The sequence below is a fragment of the Euwallacea fornicatus genome, chromosome 4, assembly GCF_040115645.1.
Source record: "Euwallacea fornicatus isolate EFF26 chromosome 4, ASM4011564v1, whole genome shotgun sequence".
NCBI classification, from domain to species: Eukaryota; Metazoa; Arthropoda; class Insecta; order Coleoptera; family Curculionidae; genus Euwallacea; species Euwallacea fornicatus.
In genome coordinates this window covers 951,881-974,826 of record NC_089544.1, presented here as the reverse complement: position 1 = coordinate 974,826, position 22,946 = coordinate 951,881, and the positions used below count along the sequence as shown (strand labels likewise).

The window sequence follows — 22,946 nt, the reverse complement described above, 5'->3', positions numbered from 1 at the left end:
AGTTTACGTTTTCGATTCCGATGGGAAAAGTTATGTTCGTCGACATGTGGGAACTAGGTTTGATCCCAACCATCAAAAACCAATGACGAAACATGGCGGTGGCAGCATGGTGGTTTGGAAGTGTTTCGCTCGATCCGGCGTTGGACCACTGGTCAAAATTCAGGGAATTCCGGATCGGTTTCAATACAATGCCATCCTTGAGGACCATACGCCGCCATTTGCTGGTGGAGATGTGCCTTTACTTCGTCTTCGTCGTTTCCAGCGGGGCAACGACCCTAAACATTCATCTCGGTCAGTAAAAAATTGACCGAATGATAATAACATCTCCATGACGGATTTACTACGTTCCATATTTTTGTCCAGAACCGTAAATTGTCATAAATTGCAATTCTACTTGCCAAAGGCATGATTTTATAATGCACTGTATAAACATTCAAATTCTAATCAGTCTCGTGTTCTGACCAAACGCATACACATATCTAGATCCCCAGGCAGAAGATATTGGATTATTCCAAACACGTCAAATAGGTTCGGTATAATTAAGCAAGTCATAGTGGACACAGCAGGGCGACGAAAGATGACCTGTTTGTTATTGTTTCGATGAGTAGTGCCAGCTTGCCTTACAACCTCTTTACTATTATCTGATTAATTTGCACTGATGGTCAAGCGCTGCAATTATTATATGCTGTGTAACATGGAAAAGAGAACACCCCGTAAAAATGTTTTTATTTAAATAATTTTCGGTACGCATATTTGTATGTGAGAACACCAAAAACCCGAGAGGGTGGTCATTTAGGGAAATCGTCACTAGATTGAACCGTAGTGTAAACACTGTAGCGAGACGTTGTTCAGGCATGGTTCCAAGAAGAGTAAACAGGGAGAAGGAGAGGTACTGGACGATCCTGAAGAACTCGTCGGAGATGCTGGCAGATCGGTGGTTTGCCGAATATGGAAGGCCCATTGGAACTCAAACCATTTATCGCCGAAGACGGAATCTTGGACTGATTTCCTACCATCCCCATCTTGTGTAACCCCTCACCGCAAATAATCATCGAAATCGACTGCAGTGGTGCAAAGAAGGGATAGATTGGAACCTGGAATGGGATAATATCGTGTTTAGTGACGAATCCAGGTTCTGTTTGGTTGTGCATGATGATTGGGCAAGAGTAAGAAGAAGACAGAGCGAAAGACGGGATCCTTAATTTATAATACAGAGGCATGCCCATGAGACTGTTGGCGTAATGGCTTGGAGTGCTATTGCATATGGTAGCAGTCTTTTCATTAGAAGCATAATGACAGCCCAACGGTTCATCCAAGAAGTTCTGCAACCTCATGTCGTGCCTTATCTGGAAACTCTTGTTAATCCAGTCTTTCAGCAGGACATTGCACCACATGTGGCTAGAGTGATCATGGGCTTCTTTCAACAAAATACAATCAATTCGTTATCTCCAGACCTCTCACCGATTGAACATCTATGGGATATTGTAGATAGAAGGTTGCATAATTTACCTCTTCCCCCACAAACGTTAGCGGCGCTATGTCATGCTGTCCAGTTAACCTGGAATGGGATTCCCCAAGAGGACATCAATCACCTCATTAGATCCATGCCTAGACGCGTACAGGAATATATGAGACACGGCGGAGGGCCGACAAATTATTTATTTTTTTTTGGTTGGCGTTTTTAACAATTAAATTTGTTCATTATTTTAATAAAGTATTTGTTTTGGTGTAAGAAACACGCATAACAAAAATTATTTTTACAGGGTGTTCTCTCTTCTGTCACGCAGTATATATTATGGGGTGCATTACGTGCCGAAGAGGAGATTTATTTATATATATATATATTTAAGTTATTGGCATGACGCGTTGATGCTTCTTCCACAACAACTTATATATTTGTTTAAAGCACTATTTTCTTTATAAATACGCTATGTATCCTAGAATTGAAGTAGTTTCTTTAAATATAAAGAATATGTTGCACGCCTTCTTATGCTGTAAATAGCGTTAGTTTGAAGATGTTTTTTCTCTATTTGTGTGAGCGAAAAGGAACAAAAAGAGCTATTCATAATTCGCAGTGTGACGCTCCTGCTCATGACTCTATACGTGCAAAGGAGTTTTTGAATTATTACTTCACGGCGCGGTGGATTTCGGGCAGTTGGGGCATTTCTCGTTACTCTCGGTCTTCGGCCTATCAAAAGTCTCGGAACCGGAAGAATTTATCAAATTGTCTTCGTATAAATGATTTTAGTCTCTCCTTAATTACGTTATTTATATTGAAACTTTACGAGAGCGTTAAAACTTTTCCCTACATTAAAATTTTCTCACCCGTGGGTTTTCCTTATTGACGAAGAACGAAAATAAACTTCGGAGAAATCGATAAAACCTTTCACAAATTAATAAACTGGTCCCGATTTGAATTCCTGCCTCGTGTCCGCTGGGCTAAATTTAATAAATCCGCACCCAAGCTCAATTTTTCAGACAACTCTATCTCGAAAAGTGAGTGTTGGAGAGATTTGGTTGTAAAATAGAGACGATTTCTGACAGACTTCGGTCCAAATAAAAGGTCCAAATACGGGGACATCAGCTGAAAAAGCCACTTGTAGGACAAGGCATAGAAATTGAACGAGTCTGCTCATCCATATTTAAAAAGGGCTATAAAAGAAGGGTGGAAGTAAGAGAGAGTTTTATCGGAAACACCTTCTCATACGCTTGACCAAGAACCGAACAATCTTTCGTGACGGGGTAATATTTTACATTCACGACGGGGGTGACAATATGCGGAGATCGATTTTACAAATTGGGTTTAATTTGTCGTTATCTACGTCCTCAAATAAATAAAAAAAATAAATGAGGCACAGGTTAAATAAATATGTGTGACATTTTCTCAAAGCGGCATATTCATGTTGCCGAGGCGCCACACATGCCGGACGTCCTCAGATATAGGAAGTAGTGTGCCATAATGAGTGTTGTAATACTAATTATTGGCGATATCAACTGATGATAATAATAGGTTTTTTTGGATTAATAACGTCTATTTTCCTAAGAGATTGCGTTGCTGATTCGTTTGTTAATATAAACCAGCGATATCGATAACGTCTTCAGAGGTAAACATACCGCATTCAAAGCCGGTTCGCCATTAATTGCCCCTGTGCGATAAAGATAGTTTTCACAGCTCTGAATGTGGCGACTTTCGTGCCAGGAAAAGACGTTCTGCGGAGAAGTTTAATAACCTTCTTTCATTTGAAAAAGAGAGTTATCGATGGTTACTTGAGGCGTATGGTGAACACGCTCCATCATAAAGAGGTTGTGAACGATGATTTAACCGTTTTAAGAGTGACGATTTTGACATAAAAGACGGGCAGCGACCAGGACAGCCTAAGCAATTTGAATTCGCTGATTTGCAAGAATTATTGCACGAGGATCCCACTGAAACATTGGAAGAATTGGCAGAAATCTTGAATGCCGCCCGACCCACCCTTTTCGAACGTCTGCATGCATCGGAAAAGGGTCGGAAGGAAGGAAAATGGGCGCCATATACGTGTATATTGAAAAGCGAAAAACCCTTTGTGAAGTTTTGCCTGCCGGGCAGAAACGAAAGGGTTTTTTACATCGAGCTATCACAGCTGATGAGAAGTGGATTTATTTTTGACAACCCAACAGTCAAAAAATCATGGGGAGATCCAGCCAACATCACAACCAGCACACAATATCCATGGAAAGAAGGTCCTGCTGTGTACTTACTGGGATACTAAGGGAGCTGGGCTTTACGGATTGCTGGTGAAACGGTTACTGGCGATCGACACCGAAAACAACTGATAAAATAAAGCCGAGGAAAATGACCGGAGTATGCCCAAAGACACGATAGAGTTATTTTTCAACAGGATAATGCTCGGCCTCACGTAGGAAAGTCAGCAAAAAAAATATTTGGAAAGCGTTAAATGGGACGTGCCACCCCCGCCGGCCGTACTCGCCAGGTTTAGCCCCTTCGGACAATCATCCGTTCCGATCGACGCAGCACGCGCTTTCGCAGCAGCACTTCCATTCTCCCGAAAAAAGTGGAAATTTGGTCAAAAATCGAAAAAGTGCTTTCAACACGGAGTCGATTTTTTTTTGCGGAAAGACGGGAAAAGGGTCATTATTACCGAAGGTCAACGTTTGAACTATTGATATGATTGGATTTGTTATAGGAATTAACGCTAAAATATTTTGCAAAAAAATCGACATTATTGTAGGATCCGTTTGTCAGATCGCTGCAATATTTTGTAAATATTAATTAATAAGTATAATTGTTGCCGTCTGACCAAATTTAGATATAAATAGGAGGATGTACATTGTAAAGTAGCTATAATCTAGGCTAGGTTAGGGGAATAAAGAGTGAGGTACCCTGATGATACGCCCATGTGTATGGTCACTGAGTTCATGTGGTTCGCAGCGTTACTGGAATTTTCCCAGTAATTATCCTGGGTCGAGAGCCGCATGAAGCAAAAGAAAGTCGAGCATCTCTTTGTTAGAACCAGGAAAGAGGGTCGAAGGACAGTCGACAACGGTTCTGACCAAGGATGGTTTACGATGTTCAGATGTGGCTGGCCACATGACGGATCGGGAATCGGTCTCTGGTTAGGGTACGCCGCTGGTTTATTGCCCCAGAAAGTAGCATTTAAGGTGTTGGAGAAACTGGGACGTTCTCTCTTTTTTCTCGAGGTGACGATTCGGTGAGGTGTCGGGAGTGTCGCGAAGGAACGCAAGTATCCTCTTAGTTAAGTTAGTAAGTAAGCCCTTAATTGTAACAACTCAGAAATAAAACCCTAGATAACTTAAGAAAAACCCAAATTATTAACCTTGTCGAAGTTATGGTGCGGCACTGCACGTGTATTTCGAATGTTTTCGTTTGTGCCCGATTTGGTGCCTCAGGAACGTTAGGCGATCTTCGTCACGAGAAGGGCCATATGCGACTCGTCTGACAATCGGTAATAAATGGTGCCAGTTGAAGTTAATTTTAATTGTTTGACGAAAGGGGCTTATGACAGTCATGACGGTACGTTCTAGCTGTTTAAGTCTTTAGTCTTTTAAGAACCTTCCAGCAGGTCAACAGCTTGTGGCCCAAGTCGTCCTACGGGACTTCGTTCTTTTCTCCACAACACACGACATAAGTCTTATTTTTAAATAAGTTCTTACCGGCATATTGAAGTTTCACTTTCAGCAGCAGTAAAATTTACGACAGACCCATTAATTGCTATAATCGAGATGTCGAACGATTGGTAATTACCGGAATTACGGAGTAGTCGCCGTTATAAGTATAATTTCGATAGAAATCGATTCAGTATTCCGTCAAAGATTCAATTCGCACATCTTCAATTTAACGAATCAGGCGAGATTTCGTTTTACCTGCTTTCCAGGCATATTCGCATGCCAATAAAACTACAAAAAAAAATCGAATCTTTTAACTTTAACAGTACAGCACTTCGTGCACATAAGGTTCCAGATGCAACTCGTTTATTAATCAAAATCACTGCAAAAAAAAAAAAAAAACGATCGGAATAAGTTTTCCAATTAACCATGAATCCTACTTCGCACCCCATTTTCCGGATTATGATTTCCTCCATTGCAAATTCAGATAATAAATTTAAATCAGCTGATATTACGCTTCTTATTGTCTCCGCAATTCCTGTCGCAAGCTGCTAGCATTTTAATGAACCCTCTCTCCAACCTCTTTCGGTTAGCTTTAATGAGAATTCAAATGATGTCGATTATTTATTCAGCAGAATGTAACCCAATTGCCTAAAGGATTTGCTTAAGGGACACCTTTATCGTATATTGAGTCCTGGGACAAATAGAACAGGAGAACGGTCAACAAGTTGTTTTCCCAGATCTCCGTCCATTATTCATCCATTTGTATCGGTCAAAAGTATTGTAGGTAATGAATATTCACTGCGTACGTTTAAATCAGCGAGTGCAAACAAGCTTGCAGGCAGTCGCCCAGGTATAATGGGAACGTGTTTGTACAAGCAGGTGCTCTTCCAGCGAATGTAACGTGCCATTAACAATGGTCAGCCGTAAATTTCAAGTTTCATTGCGTTGCATCAAGTTCCTTCCAAGGTCTGGAAGTTGACTGGTCAAGCTTAAACGGGATTTTATTGCTTCGGCCATCAGGAGCGCCTAACTTAATATGACGCTCGCCATTAAGTGATCCATTAAAGTTTTATTAAGTTCGATGGAAGGAAGATCTCTGTTTTCGACTAAGAGAGTAATTCTTTCAAATTGTTTTAATGGAGATAAATCCGGCTAAAACCGAATGTCGGAAGGGAGTATCGAAAGGCTTCCAGCATTTCCTCCTCCCGAATGTCCCCGAATGTGCCTTTGATACGGCGAAGGATTGTAAAAACCGATGTTTTATAAAACTCCTTATCTAAATGCATATTTTTATTTCCACATGGAAGAGTCCCAAGCCATGCCTGAAGAGTCTAATCTTGATTACACTTCAGAAATTTCATTTTGTGGCACGTTGTTGGCAGTAAAATTTTCATATCCCCAATAAATAATGGAAGAAGCACTGGATGGCTTCCTCTCAAGCACACCTGAAGCATGAGGTCGTTTTATTGTGTTTTATGTCTCTGCAGAATAAATTATTTACTTCTTTTCAAGTGATGCTCCATATAGGACTGACGTCACGTTTTTTTTCGATTAACTCGGAAATCCGCAGGTCTTTTCGGCCTGAATAGTTGTATTTGTGCATTGGTGCTTTCGCCTCGCTCGCTCCACAAAACCCCTCGTGTTACGTAAAGTTACACATTTCCTAATTTGTTCATAAATGGCCGTTTTCTGAATTATTTAGCGTTCAAAAGTTATATCCGCGTTGTCCTGAGTGAGATCGGATTGTTCAATTTGTGTGACTGAATTTGAAGCAGAAGGGCCTAAAACGTGCAAGATAAACTTGCCGCGGCGATTTTTAACGTTGTACGAGAATGGAAGGACCATTTTCCGTGGGTTAGAGCCACAATCGCATTATAAACCCGAAATATTTCTGAGGTAGCTTTACTCGATTCATCATTGCTCAGTAAATATTCACGCCCTTGGCTAACAAAACGCCAGTACTTTTATCCACCACAATATAAAGGTTTTATTTATTTTGCAGGCCAGGGCTGACCGTATATCGAGTGTCAAGGCGAGATAATGTGTGCTAAATTTATGTAGGTTTAGCTGGTGAACAGTTAGGGTTATTGCGAAACAAAGAGATTTTTTTTATATATATACATATATATTTATTATAGCAGCACAACCAGTGAAAGGTCGATTTCCATGAAAGGTTTGGCTGACATTATTCATTTTAAAGTTCTCGACATGGTTCGAAGTTACTCCTCTAAACTGCGCAAAATTTTACTTTGAAAGTGTCGAAGTTCACATCAATTTAATTTAGCCAGTTATGTGCGCCAAGAAACTGTCTGAATTCATAATTACGTTAGAACTTTCAGGATCTTCCCACAGATGACGTCACCAAATTCAGCTGTAAACTTCTGGTATTGCCCTTTTTACCACTCAACATGTACGTTACGTTCGTGGGTCGGTCGAACGAACTAATGTAGCGAAAAATTTGAATTTAAAATATTTCACCCCCCCCCCTCTCCCCCCTCACCTCACCTTTCTGGCGATGCTCCCTCCTGTCCCGCGGAAAGGGCAATTCAGGTTCCGCAATCAATTGGGCCGAAGAGTGTCAAATGTGGGAACTTCCATCTGGAATAGAAAAAAAAAGAACCATTACATGGGGCCTAAGACCTGGCTGGAATTTTATTGCTTTAGACGTGGCGGTGAAATTTTAAAACTTGCAAGGAAGTCATATTTGCAAGCAACGTTCGCATCCCGTGTCGGAAACATTTTATGAGTTTACTTTAAAATGTGATTTAGTAGGATTTATGGGGTGAAATAGTATAAAATATTCAGGCAAAAAATATACAAAAAAAATTGTTATGGCTACATTAACCTCGATTAACGAAATACAAGCAATAAAAACGTGATAACGACCGGATTCGAAGTGCCCTGAGAAGGGAGGGCAGACGTGAAAGTTTGTTATTGCCAAAACGTTGGGGTGGCAGATAAGAGCGTTTGCGCCTATAGTTAACCGGAATAATCAGTTTTTCTTATACGGGGTGTCCGGAGATAACGTTGAAATATTTTAGGAGGCGATTCTAGAGCTTAAAATAACAAAAAAAGTTCTCGTAAACATACCCCGAAAAATGCTTCTTAAAGGGGCTAGTACCCCTTAAACGACCCCTGAAGACGTTTTTTTCGCAACATTTTCAAAACGGTTTGGGTCAAAATTACGAAGTTCGATACACTTTGATGAGTTGGAACGTTAATACTTTTTTTGTCTTAATAATTGCAAATTTTAGTCAGGGGCGTCACCTACAGGGGGTCTCTTACGTAAATCTTGCCTCAACCTTTTTCGTTTGCGACAATTCTTTATTTTTGAAATCAATCGAAAATATTTTTCAGTAAAAGGGCCCTCTTGTTTCATCTCGTTAGGACAGACCGTTTTCCAGAAAAATTGATTTTTATAAATCGATGCGCGATTACGCGGATACGATGTTCTATGAGGAAAAGAATCAAAAGATGCATTGAGATGAACGGGGGCCGTTTTCCACATTTGTTATGAGCAATAATTACTAATATTTGTCTTGTAATTGCTGGTTGATAAAGAAGTATTTTTATTACGAGGATGCCTACTATGTCCATTAGGATACATTTCCGTGTCCCTGTAATCGCCTGTCGATTGATAAAAATCCGTTTTTCCGTCTGTCCTAACGAGATGAAATAAGAGGACCTTTTTTGCTGAAAAATATTTGCGAATCAGTAATTCGATTTCAAAAATAAAGAATTGTGACTAGCAAAAAAGTTAAGGCAAGATTTACGTAGGAGACCCCTTGTAGGTGACGCCCCTGACTAAATTTTGCAATTATTAAGACAAAGAAAGTTTTCCCATTCCAACTTACCAAAGTATGCCGAATTCCATAATTTTAACACAGACCGTTTTGAAAATATCGCGAAAAAAACGTCTTCAGGGGTCCTTTAAGGGGTCCTAGCCCCTTTAAGAAGTATTTTTCGGGGTACGTTTAGTAGAACCTTTTTTTTATTATTTTAACCTCTAGAATCGTTTCCTGAAATATTTCAACGTTACTTCCGGACACCCTGTATAGCGTGGCCCAAGTTATTAATATCTTCCATACTTTATCATATCAATTGATTGCTTTCTCGAACCACATTTGATAAGTTAACGGGCGGTAAAATCAGAAATAAATCGATTCTCCATTTGTACAATTCATCAATCATTAAAGCCAGTTTAGAAGAAATAATTTCAGTAAGGCATGAACATTGTTTGAGATTTTCGATAAGGAAATTTGTTTAATTTGTGGAAATGGAACTTTTCGTTTTTCCGGCCGATTCATAGTTAAATGATACTGAAAACGCAATAACCTCTACGTGTACGGCAAGTGACCGCATCGTTTTTGCCCGCTGGACCACGCCAGTGCGGTGCCTAAAATTTCGGTTTTCTTACATAAATTATACAATGGCGGATGCTAATGAATATCCCTCTCCTCGTTAATTGTTTTAAGGAGCTATAAGGTTGCCTCTTAATGGCATACTCCAGTTAATAAAACTTAATTTAAGGTCCCTTTTATAAACTCAAGTTGCAACTGAAAGCTAATATCTAAATCTAATATTTCCGATGATATTGAAGTCACGTTCTCTAAATATTATCCCATGTAATTCTTTAAGAGGATTTTACGGTAAGTGCTTTAACGAATCTGAGGGCTGAATCAAAATTCTTTAATTGCCATTATTTCACTTCAAAAAATATTTTTTTCTGTCCATTAAATATCTCAGGCAGCGGGTCACGGTTTAGTCCCTTTTTTGGGCACTAAATATTCCCTAAACCAAACATCGTAAAAACCTTCTGTGCCTATTTGAGAGGTTACGCATCCGTATCTAAATTAGAAAACTCAGTTTCTTGATCGCTCATGCTAACCCGAAGGGTGGATTTTGAAGTGACTCAAAGGGTATTTGGGAAGGCATTATCTATCACCAGGCAGGTCTGAGAGTACACATATTTCAAACCTAAACTTAATTGGAAATGGCAATTATTTTGGAAAGGTCGAACAACCCCTATCCCTTATGTGGGATTTTCACGATCGTTCATTAACCTATGTGTTTTTTTAATCTTCAAGATATTTTTCCCCGGCATTATTGGATTTCCAACATAAATTCGTAATACATTTCTTTAATAAACGGTTTTTCGAAGTGGGACCGAAATAAATCAAGCAAAACGCAAATTCGCTGACACAATAAGGCCCTAAAATTTCTCGAACAAAATCATTAAAGACGCGACATTTAAGGCGTGTCTCTACTTAAAATACCCTCTTCGAGGACATTAACTATTCTGGAATGCTTTGTTAAGCTGTTGATGGGAGACCGAGGCGAAATCAGTTAAAAGTGGGAATTAAATTTCCTTGTTGTAAATCTTAATTACTTTAGAATTATTATTCTCATCGTGTGTCGAAGCCGGAGGCATGGATGATTCTTTTAAATAACAATAATGATTTTAAATCAACTAGACTAAAAGTTTGAGCCTAAAAACCATAACACAATAGCGATCAATTTGCTACCTTGGCCACCTCGATCTCCAGACCTTTCACCGATTGAACGCGTGTGAGATATTGCAGGTAGAAGGTTGCATAATATACCCCGTCCCCCATAAACCCTAACGGCGCTATGTCATGCTGTCCAGTTAACCAGGAATGGGATACCCCAAGAGGACATCAATCACCTCATAAGATCCATGCCTAGACGCATACAAGAATGCATAAGACGCCGCGGAGGGCCGACAAATTATTAATTTTTTTTTTTTTTGGTTTTTGACTATTAAACTTGTTCAATTTTTGTATAAAGTATTTTTTTTAGCGTGAGAAACGTGCGTACCGAAAATCATTTAAATAAAACCAGTTTTACGGGGTGTTTTCTTTTTTGTCACGCAGTATACAGGGCGTTTCGGAATAGTTTGTCATAAATTGAAGGGGCGATTCTATGATTGATTTTGGGGAAAAAAGTTTATATGAACCTAGGTCTGTTGCCGCTTTTGTCTAAAATACAGGGTGTCAAAATTTGCTATATAAATATATGTATTTTTTTTAATAAGTCCGGACCTGCATTAAATATTTTTATCAAACTTGGTGGGCATAAGTTAGGTGTAGAAACATATCTTTTAAGGAAAAAACGACTTTCTAAATGCGAGCAGTTGCGCCCCCAAGGCCACGACCCCGATTATTTTTTTGCGAAAAATATGTTACGCCGCTGCTTTTTCAAAAAATCAAAATTGTTTTCTTAGCGGAGGGCATTTTCAGCAACTTATTTAATTTTTGTTTGTTTAAACGGAATAAATAGCTACAAATTAAGTATTGTTATAACTAATTTGGTCGTTATTATAATATACAACGTTAACTAATCCGTATGTTGTTTGAAAACGCTTAATGTTGCAAAAAAAATTTTAAAAACAATTTTTTTAACCAAAACAACTGGGATTAAGAGAATGACTTTGATTTTTCGAAAAAGCAGCGGTGTAACGTATTTTTCACAAAAAAAAAAATCAGGGTCATGGCCTTGGAGGCGCCACTGCTTGCATTTAAATATTCGTTTTTCTCTTAAAGATGTGTTTCTACGCCTGACTTACGCCCACCAAGTGCGACAAAAATATTTAATGCAGGTCCGGACTTATTAAAACACAGCAAAAAATATAGCGAAACTTAACACCCCGTATTTCAGACAGAAAGCGAAAACGGACCTAGGTTCATATAAACTTTCTTTCTCGAAATCACTCATAGAATCGCCCCTTAAATTTATGACACACCACTCTGAAACACCCCGTATATCAATTTAATTGCGGTAAAACTTCAGTGACAATGTTTAATACCTTCAGTTATAGTTTCCAGAGGACTGGGAAACTATTCTACAGAAGGCATTAAGCTTGCACATTAAAACAACCCTTGGTCAAGAATTTCAAGTAAATACCTTTCGTTTCACCCACCGCGGTTGTTTGAATGCAATTTAGGACATTTTCTGCTTAATAGCGCACGCGCCAAACAAAAAAATAGAAGATTTATTATTTCAACAGATCGTTGAGACGTATCATGGAAAACTTCCTGAGGGATAAAGCAAACTTGGCTAAGAACGCATCTTTGCCGGTGACACAAATTTATGCTTCCATTGAATTGCTTTATCATATGAAAGAAGTGCGATGAAAAGATGAAATTTAGCGTATCTCCTTTTAAAATCAAATTAAGTTAATTAAGTTTTCGACTCCTGAATAATGATGTGTTCTGGAGTTTCGAAAAGGTTAAAGCTGCTGTATTCGAAGCCTTATCGGGGTAAAGCTTTAAATTTAAGTTCAACCGCTCGTATTCGCGCCAGGGCAACATTTCATTCTCTTGAGGCTCCTTGAAGCTTCAATATATTGATATTTTAATAATTTTTTCTTACGAATGTCTTCAAAAGAGAAACGTGCCATGGCTTCTGACATGCCTCAGGGATCCTCTCAGTTCAAAGCATTTCCGCCGGATTCTAAAAGCTTTTAACCAAAATTGTCCGACCCAAATCAATCGGTTGCCAGAAAGAAACGTAAACATCAAAGTGCCACTCAGGAAATTAAACGTTTTGGAAATTAATTGCAGTTCTCGTGGAATTCGTATATTGAACAAGTGACAACGTGGGGAATTCTCTAATTTCAAGTTTCCTTGCTTACCCCCCCCCCCCCCCCTCGCTCGTGCTTTTCCGACGTGTCAGATGAGAAAAGTAAGTTTAAACAGGGAATGAGACAACTGCTAACGTTTTCTTTCACAAGCTGCAGCACAGAATCCGAAAGTGTCCACGAAGGCCAGCAACGTCAAAGGTATATTAAAGGGTTTAATAAACCGACGATATTTTAATAAACTTCACCTTAATAAGTCTTTGTTTCCATCAGCTCTTAAAATCCCGCAACAAACTCCTCGTCTTGGAATATCCACCGTTTTAATCAAAAAGGGGATTACCTCTCCTATGAGATTTTACAAATTCATTTATAAGATTAAGGGCACGGGATTTACCGTTCATGAGGATTTAAAGATTACTTGTTACCTATAGCGGTTATATCGTCGGCATACAAGGGAAGGTGACCGAGACCAACACAGTACAGTTTTACAGTTATTGGTTTGTGATGCCTATGAAACCTTAAGCTCTAACTACTAACTCTAACTAAAATGGAAATTCTAGCCTTAGATTTGAAACGAAGTGTCGATTATTATGTGTGTCCGGAAAGCTCTTAGTGAGCGGAACGCAACTGCCAATTAACATACAGGACGTCCCATTTGAGAAATCTCAACTTTGGTCATTTTCTCGAGAGTGGTTGCATGTGATAAAGACTAAGTTCCAGATTCTGCATAAAAATAGTAAATGTGCGATTCCGTTTTTACCCAGTTGGCAACTTGCGCGATAACCGAATTACAGTAGGTGTCCGAAAATGCACAATCCCGCCCTGTATTTCGAAAACCCAGAGGGCCATAACGAGCCCATTTCCGGCGTTGTCGCGAAAAAGTGACACAAGCATGCGAAAACTCCAACCCCTGGAACTGCAATAATAACGGAGGCGCCCCGCAAAAGGGTCGAAAACTGGACATCGTGTACATGTGCAAACAAAAAAATCAACAAATTAGGCGGGAACTGTGCAAAAAAAATTGTTTAAAATTTTTATCGAAAATAGTTTAGACATTTAAATATATTTTTATTTTTTTTTAGCAGATTAAATTTATGCGATTTTACACAAGGCGATTCTCAATCGTTACATTTTGTGACGTCAACAAAACATTACATCACTTGAACCATGTAGGTATCATCGCCATTAACTGATTAGAGAATGTTAATCATCCTGGGTGGGAGAGGGTTGAAAAATAGCGAGTGCAACTTGGAAATGCATCATGAGTGCACAATTTCAATTAAATATTATTGAAGTTTATTTTTATTTCAGGTTCGACGAATGGTTAAAGCAAGTAGGTATCCTCCTCTCTTCAGCAGAGCCACGTTTACAGGAACCAATTACAGCAAATATCCGGCTTAATTGCCCTAACTTGCCATTCACAAAATTAGCACGAGACGTCTTAGTTGGATTATACGAGGTAATAATATTTAAAGGAAGATGTTAAATAGGGTTGAACACATGGGGGTAAAATCTCCATTTGCAATGAACTGCACTGTTTTTCTTCGCAACTTGTGAGGATATTTATTGCTGCAAATCGTGGGGTCACGTGTTTAGATTACCGATAGTTTCCCGGCCAGCAACAATGTCCTTATATTCAGAGCAATTGTACCGATCGGAGGACGCCACGTTGGACGTAAAGTCCCACAGCAGGTAGTTGAGATCTTTCTTGGTTTTTAGAACAACAACGATATTTGTATGCTTTTTCGGCTTATGGGACTTCTTGGTTGGTGTTAGTCGATCACCCACTAGTTATGCCTGAACGAGTTCGTCCCTTAAATGGTGGCAGCAATGCGAACTACTTTTGAACTTTCATTAATACCGACACATTTCTCCATTGGCAAAAAGAAGAGACTTTTACGTAAGGAATTCTCAAGGAGACGAGGAACTTTTGCTTTGGCGTTTGATACGATCTAGATAAAAACACGATCTCTTCATCCCATATTTAACATGAGAACGTGGTGAAATAACCACAAATGGACCACGAAAAAGAAAACAGAGTAAAATTTCTCGCCCAGTATATAAGCTACATGAAATCTCCCAATAGATTCTCTCTCTCTCTCTCTCTCTCTCTCTTTCTCTCTATCCCACTTTCTCTCTTTTTAAGCTTATTGCAAGAGAAACGAATTTTTTCGGGCTCCTTATGACCCGCTAACTCCGCTTAAAATTAGGATAATTTCCACGTCGAAATTGTCAACTCCGATTTACTCCCCATGAGACGAGCAGTCTTGGGCGACTGTTAAATCGGGAGGGTCTCCCCGTGTCTGTGAACAAGGGAGGTAATTCGCCCACTCGCCGACCGTGTACTCACAGTCGTGGAACTTTGGATTTTTGTTCCATTTAGTTATCCTAAACCGCTCACCATCCGAGAGCGTCGGAAATACCTACCGGCATGTTTAAAATGCCGTGGGAGCTTGACCATTTTTCGGCAAGCGCCGGCGGCAGAGGGCCGTGGGATAGCCCGATCAATCTCGTTTAAATGATATTCAGTTAAATTATGATTAGATGCCCTTTCTCACTGTTCCAGTCTTCGAGATACCACGTGAATCTCCTTGTGGTAATGAATTTAACTCGTACTTTTCGCTGAATGGTTCACTGCTATAAATTCCAGAACTGGTGTTTTTGATGTGTCTCCTTTGTCTAATTTCTCCAAGCAATTAGCCTAACACGCCACGGACTGTATTAATACAAATTACTTAATTTTTTGCCACTGATCCATTATGTTGCAGTTGGCCCGCGTTAGTGGAAAAATCAATCCAGGATATTAACAATGCTGCAGCTTGGCCCTGGAACGAAGCGATTTCTCTTAATTTCGAAGGAAATAGCTCTTAATAATGGGTTTTTCTCTTCGCTCCAGAGCTGTATCCTAAACTGTTAAGATCAAAAATGAAAGTATTTTCTCGGCTTAATCGAAGAATTAGCCCTTTGACGTCATTATCCGCGTTTTGCCGGTTACGTCATACTTTTCTTACTTTGCTGGAACGTTCCCGACCGGCATTTCTAGAGTTCGAATTTGCAGCCAGTTGCAATATGGCAACTTCAAAGCATTACACCAGAGTAGCTTTCTGAGAGAAAAAGTGGGCAATAAATGTAAATTATATGTATGGAGTGGTTATTACTGACCTGGAAATGCACAGTCTGCGATTTTGAAAAGAAAGTAAAAAGGAAGGAATGCACAGCCTCAATTTGAATTTAAATTGGAGGAAATTCGAATTGCAGGTGCAAACTGCGGCGTTAATAAGAGCTCTGATTCATAGCATGTCGGGTAAATTTAAACGACTGCTTAGCATTGCATTTGCATCTCTTAGGAGAATTCCATTTCCCTAAGTGTCCGATATACCAGAAATAGTTTAACGAAAGGAAAGATTACACATGACGTGCAATTACTCAAAACATGTGAATTTCTGGAACATCTAATAAAACCATCGCAAAACTTTTCACATGGCAGGAAATTGAAAATATGCGACTTATTGGCAAAATTCAATCGGGAGTAGAATCAATTTCTTGTACGTCTCGAATAGTACATTGTGTTTGGTCGTAAAGACTTTTCTTAAAGTTCATTCGGAGATTTGGCACAGCTAAATGAAATAAAGCGCACATTACGGAACAAAGACGTAATAAAGTCTTGAGGTTACGGATTAAGAATAATTCATCGAAATACGCGGCACCACATGCGATTCCTAAATCAGTTTGAATACCTCCGAACCTCCTCTGCGGTCTACATCTTTCCTTCGAATTACATTCACGCTCTACTTATTATTTATCCTTAAGATGTAATTTAAATGCAAACTGCGCGATTCGGCATTACGGAATTCGCTTATGAAGGAATTTATTGTAACATAATAATTTCTTGAAATCTAGACTCGTCGCTGCCATTAGAGTTGGGTCGTTCAATCCCAAAACTGCAGCCTAATTGTCTTATTTAATCGAAACTTACATAAAGGAATATCTTATTACAAGACATGGTGCTGGGTCGCCATACCATTGTTGCCTTGCCGTCGCGTCCACCCTTCCATCCTTTAACTTTAGGAACGTAATGAAAATTAGCATTTTAGGTGCTCCCTAGTGAATCCGCAAGTCCGGAGTGAGCTATAAGTACTATAAACCGCCTTAATAACCCCCGTAAAACACGTGAATAAACTAATTGAGATAATCAAGAGATCTGAAGGGTTGCACAATTAATGCACTATGCCCAGTTGAAGTCGTTCTGAGAGGAAAGGTGTGCAAATAGAGGTACTTGAGACATATGTATAACTTAAATGAAGATATTTGTTATGGCGAGTTTTTTAAAACTATGTGAAGGTGTGTACATGCGGTAATGGACGAAAGTGTGTAGACAAACGAGCTTTACACGATACTTCAGCCGTTATTAGTTTCATTGAAACCGAAACATACAATAATGATTCTTCAGTGCCCGCCTCTTTTAAAATACAAATACGTGTTCTGATTTTCCACAAGCGTCGAGTTACTGCAAAAAAATCGTTAAAACGTCCGGGGACAGAAATATACAGGATGATCCAATAAGAGCGCGTGGGACATATCGGCAACGCTTGAAAGGGCATTAACTAGTGATTCTACTGAATACATAAAAATGTACGCGTCCCATTTAAACTAAGCAAGATATTCTAAATCATAAGTGGGTAAGATGTAGTCAATATTTTTGCTCACCTTGTATATCAGATTTCAAGAGATCTATTTTCAACTTGAAGAAGTGTCCGTTGTCAGGACGTGCCGGTCAAAAAACGGTAATTAACTAATTCATTTCACGTAGAAAAAAGATGTTTTCTGGACCCTCGCATTTTTGCGTTTCGTTAAATTTCTCAATGAGTATTTGTTTTAGAGTGTTATTCTACTATTTTCTCTTCTAATTTCAAATATTTAAAAAAATATAGGGTTTAGATTTAAAAAAGTTTGCATTGTACCTTTTTTCGCGCACCCCGTATAAATGACAATATTTTTAAAATGTTCCCTATAATGTCGTACATATAAGTGCAAAAACAGTTTTCCGTCAAAACCATTAATAAACCCGTTATCGTCCGAGGCGCTCTTATCGCGCCACCCTGTATAGACAAATATAAACAATTATTTTAAAGCGAATCAACTGAAATACCGCAAGCAAATTATACTATTACGTAATAACAAGCTTAATATTTTGTGGCGTAACAAGTCTTTTTTATTACTTCCTGACATCTTCGTGGCATCGACTGTAAAAGTTTATCGATATACGTAATATCGATTGCTCTCCACTTTTCCTCCAAAGCCGTGAAAAATTCGTCCTTACTGGAATACTTTTTGTCTCTAATTTGTTTATCCAAATATTCCCGCATGTTGTCGATGGGATTTAGATCGGGAGACTGTGACGGCCATTTCAAAACGGCTATTTGTTGATGCCTGGAAACTTCCTTAGAGGTGCGTTACGGGTCATTATCTTGTTGAAACGTTGATTTCATCGGCATATGGTCCTCTATATGTGGTAGCATCACGTTTTCAAGGATATAGACACATAAACATCTATCCATGATGCCTTCAACTTTATACAAAGATCCTATTCCGAACCTCGAAAAACACCCCCAAACCATCACAAGTCTACCTCCATGCTTAACAGTGGAAAGTGTATATTTGGGATCTAACTTTTTACCAGTAGGACGTCTCACATAGTGAATACTGTCTGATCGAAACATATCGAGCTTGGATTCATCGATGAAACATATTCTTTTCCACTCACTTACAGTCCAATGAAGATGTCCACGAGCAAATTCCAAACGGGCCATCCAATTCTTCTTGGATAGAAGAGGTTTTTTGCTTGGGCGACGTGTAAAATGACCGAGGTCATCCAACCTTCGTTTTATGATTTTAGTGGAAACCTCTGGTAGTCCCTGTGCTTGAATTTCCTTTTTTATTTCTTTAGGTCTCTTGAACGAGTCTTTGGAGGAAATATATTTTACGAGTCGAATGGCTCCGGGCCCAAGTTTGCTTGGTCGTCCACTTCTCTTTGCGGCTTCAAGAACTCCTCACTGCTGATATTTCTCAATAATGGCCCAAACGGCTCTATGTTTCAAATTAAAATTTTTTTGCGATATCAATTTGTCGCTGACCGATTTCAAATGAATTAATAATTTTTGTTTTCAAATTAAAAGAAATTTGTTTACCACGCTGGATTGTTTCAAACACTTCAACAATATTTCGAACTGCAATTTGAATAGACATAAATGTTTAAATAAAACTGATGCCAAACGTTTCTTTTGTCCATTACTGTATGTAATGTACCTCCCGTATTAACTCAGTTCTCGTGGAATATTTTCTTAAACATCTAGACACATCACGGAACAATTAAGTTATTTGCTGCATTTAGATATTATCTCTTTGTTCGGCACTGCAAATTCCTTTACTGTAAGTTACTGGGTTAAAGGGCTAAGTTCGGTTTAATCTACGAACTACCCTTAATGAGACGACACGCAGTAGCATATAGGCAACTTGGAACCCCTTGAAAGAGGTATTATCTCTACGGAAGTCGCAGATTTCCCTCCCGGAGACGACATAAGAAGAAACCCATGACTAGCACCTAGTGTTGTCTTGTTCTTGTACCATTGAGAAGTTGAATAAAAGCAGTGTGTCCCGATTCGTGTATAGTTCCCTACGGTCACATTGCACATATATTATTCATAAGTTTTTTGATCCCCGAAGTTCAGATATCACTGGCAGACCCAAGGCCTTCCTTAAAACCAACATCGAATTTCGGGTCAAATTTCCAAATTCTCTCGTATAAACCCACATTTTACTTAACAAAATGAAAATGATATTGAGACAGTTTTACTCGTTGAAACGTGTCGCAGACACCAATACATCCATCACGTTCCTCCTTCCGTTTCGGGGCGGCAGTTTTCCAAGTGAATCATCAACTAATGATAAATAAACAATAGCTGTTTCCAGAGCACGGAGACTTCCGAAAACTTCCTTAACCCCTTGTGTGGATAAAAATGGCCCATCCGACACCTCAAAGATTCGTATTGAACAAATGTGATAGACGGATAATCGATAAAGAACATTCGAGCTTTAACGAATAAAAGCGCCGTCCAAGGGCGAATATTTCGATAACACGTTTGACAGCTCTGGGAGCTTCTCACAGTTTCCTTGTTCGATGAGATGCCGTCCTCAGCTCTACAGATGATCTCCCGAAACGGAGTTTTTATGAAATTTTCGAAAATTCACACGATTCGAATTTTTTTTCCGATGCGGGACTGCTCCGGCCCCATTTACCCCCTCTTCGCTTTATGTGTCGCAGCCCGGAGAGACTGAATAATTCGGTAAAAAAATATTTTCATACATTTTTTTTATCAAGGTCGTATATCACCCACTGATGACTAAACGCTGATGGCGTTTGGAATTAAATATATTTTCATTTGTATGTATAATGGGAAAAACACATGGTTTTTTCACTACACGAAATTCAAATTTATTTCCTATAAAAACGCAGTTAACAAAACATTTAAAAAGACAATATCAATTTTTCCTATTTCAATCCATGGTCCCGCGAGATTTGCTTTCAAAGTAATTTGATCTTTCTGTCCAATTTCTTTCTGTATAGACTCTTCGCAATGAGCTTTAGTGAGATTAGTCAATAGAGATTTCCCTTGGCTATTCGGACTTTGTCCTCGATTTAGGTCATAATTAACTTAGTCAATGGGGTTACAATTAATGAAAAAAGAACATGTCGAGCCGAATACGCAGCCACTGTCAGATGGAATGAGCGCGGGTGCAGGTTCTCCGAGACATTCCAAGATAATACTGTAAGAAAATCCACAGGGTTTCTATCCCAACTAATGGAAAACGTCATATAAGTCGTCTTGAGCGTAGCCCCTCCTCGGCATTCACAAAAATGAATCGAAGTTTGTTCTTAACAATATGAACGAATCCCCGGTAAAACGTAGAATCAGGGTCGCTTCTATAAGTTGTTGCACTGTAGGGAGAAATGTGGATGTGATGCGCCAAGTCTCTGTTCATTAAGTGGAATTAACAGAAAACTTCCTTAAATTGACAGAAAAAGTCCTGGAAGCAAAGGGTTCCTTCTACGTACATATGTATCTTCCTATCTCCGCCTGATCGATTAGAGGATTCCGAGGACCCTTTTCGAGTCTTGAACCCTCCAGTTCGGTTCATTTCTAACTGATCATAGATAAGCGAGAAACGGCACGTCAATGGCGATGGGTTAGAGACCGCAGAAAATAGTTCTACGTGCCATTTTCCACCTTCCTTCGTTGAAGCTCGATAAGGCGTAAGGAACAGGGGGGGGGGGGGCGTAGCTATGCCCGACCTTAACGTGAAGCTGCCTCGTTGAAGATGAATCATGAACGCTCTATGGCGAAAATTTGTAAAATTCAAAGCCTTTACCGAACAAATAAGATTAAAAAGAAGCTAGGGCACATTCGAGTTAGTAAGTATACCATCTTCGACGCAGCTCTATGATCGCCAAATTTTTCTATGTTTCCATGGAATATTTCGTTTTTGAGTTATGCAACGTATCTGCTCTAGTGTAGGGTTTTTCAATGAGGGCGGGTCGATTTTGAAATGGAATAAAACAAGCCGTGTGTGAAATATTAACGAAATCATTTTTTTTATTTGAAAGGCCCATGTATGCCATTATGTGTGAAATATAACATCGTCCGAACGCCCGCTGCGGCTTCTCACGGTGGCACGGATCCGAGTGGTCCAATTTTCAATGACTCTGCCGCATATATCCGGCTTAATTTGAGTGATGGCCTGGGTCGTGTTGACTTTAAGGGCATCGGTCGATTGCGGTCTATTGACACAGACCTGCGACCTCAAAGAAACCTCGGAAGGAAAAGTCTAGTGGGACAAGACGCCCGATCTTGGTGGCCTACTCACTTCACATCCGCGAGCGATGTCCTCAAATCGTCCATGCGAGAGATCCATCGTGACGGCCGCTGTGTGACACGTGACGCCATCCTGCTGAAACCTCACGTCGTCCACGTCTATACCGTTCAGTTTGAGTCGAAAAGAATCGGTTATGATTCCTTCCGAACTGCCCGCTGTTGACGGTGATGGTCTCACGAATGTCTGGTTCGAAAAAGTACCGACCACTGACGCCGCCGTTGGCACCTGGGGAACCTCGTGTGTGTTGGCGTCGTCCCATTTACGTCAATTATGCTTGTTCACGTAACCATTCATCAAAAAATTCGCCTCGTCGGTAAAAATGATTTCTCGCCCAAAGCTGGGGTCCTCTTCCAAGCGCTCCCGAAGTCCAGTCAGCGAACAAGCGGCGTTGTCTGTGGACTTTAACTTTGAGCTCCTGGATGAGTTGGATCTTGTACGGGTGCACCCCAAGTGCCGACGCGGAATTCGCCAAGTTGAAGTCTGCGAAGGGCCGAGTTCTTGTACACGACCAGGAATCGACTGACTCGGATTCTCCTGCACACTTTCACGTGCAGCGGCGATGTTCTCGGCCGATCTGGCGCTCCTTTGACGCACGGGTGTTGGCTGGTTGTTTACCGAACTGGTCGTCTCGAATTTGGCCACCAAATGTTGGAGGGTCGACTTTGAAGGGCCACTGCGTCTGCCGTAAAATGAGCGGAACGCGCGCAACGTTTGCACTGACCGACACTCACTACGATAACAAGGTGTTGTCATTTGGACGTCCTGCTCAGTGACGTAACTTGTCATGGTGATTTGGCATCAGCGCCCGGATGATAAACAACAGGTTAGACAGACGTCACCGAAACAACATGGCCGCCCTGGGCTGCCAACGTCGACCCGGCCCAATTGGAAAACCTTTCATTACGCATTTATTGACTTATTTGTAGTGCGGCGAAAAACTGACGGGGGTGTAAAAATTCGAAACTATTCTTCGGGGTGCTCCAGTCGATCACACATTGATAGGAATGTGGTATATCTCTCTCTCGAAGGCTTTCAAGTTTTCTGTTGATACCAGACTAAAATAAGTCTTTCAATCCCGCGGCGAAGTTTACTGCCCGACCGCAGGGAGGTCAGCAAATCGCTAAGGGATTAAAGCCGGATTTATAAACTCGACATTGAATGTGGCTTCGGTTCCAGCTCCGAATGTCGGCTCTGTATTCGTAGCACAGCTTGACAGTCCAATTTATAAGTTGAATTTGACGTTGTATTGTGAGCTAACTTTGGTTATTCATCTGTGAGGTTTCTA

General features: G+C 40.0%; 1 protein-coding gene across 3 annotated transcripts in view; it reads left to right on the top strand.

Moving 5' to 3' along the window:
- Nucleotides 1–22,946, top strand: part of LOC136350825 (potassium voltage-gated channel protein Shaw-like) — a 90,548-nt gene that overhangs the window by 32,872 nt on the left and 34,730 nt on the right. For 2 of the 3 annotated variants that reach the window (XM_066302912.1, XM_066302915.1), the window contains exon 2: nt 14,042–14,063. The gene's annotated coding sequence lies outside the window, so the exon portion shown is untranslated. Of the gene's footprint in view, nt 1–14,041; nt 14,064–14,292; nt 14,423–22,946 lie in introns of those variants that run through there. The other variant, XM_066302913.1, reaches the window with a different exon arrangement.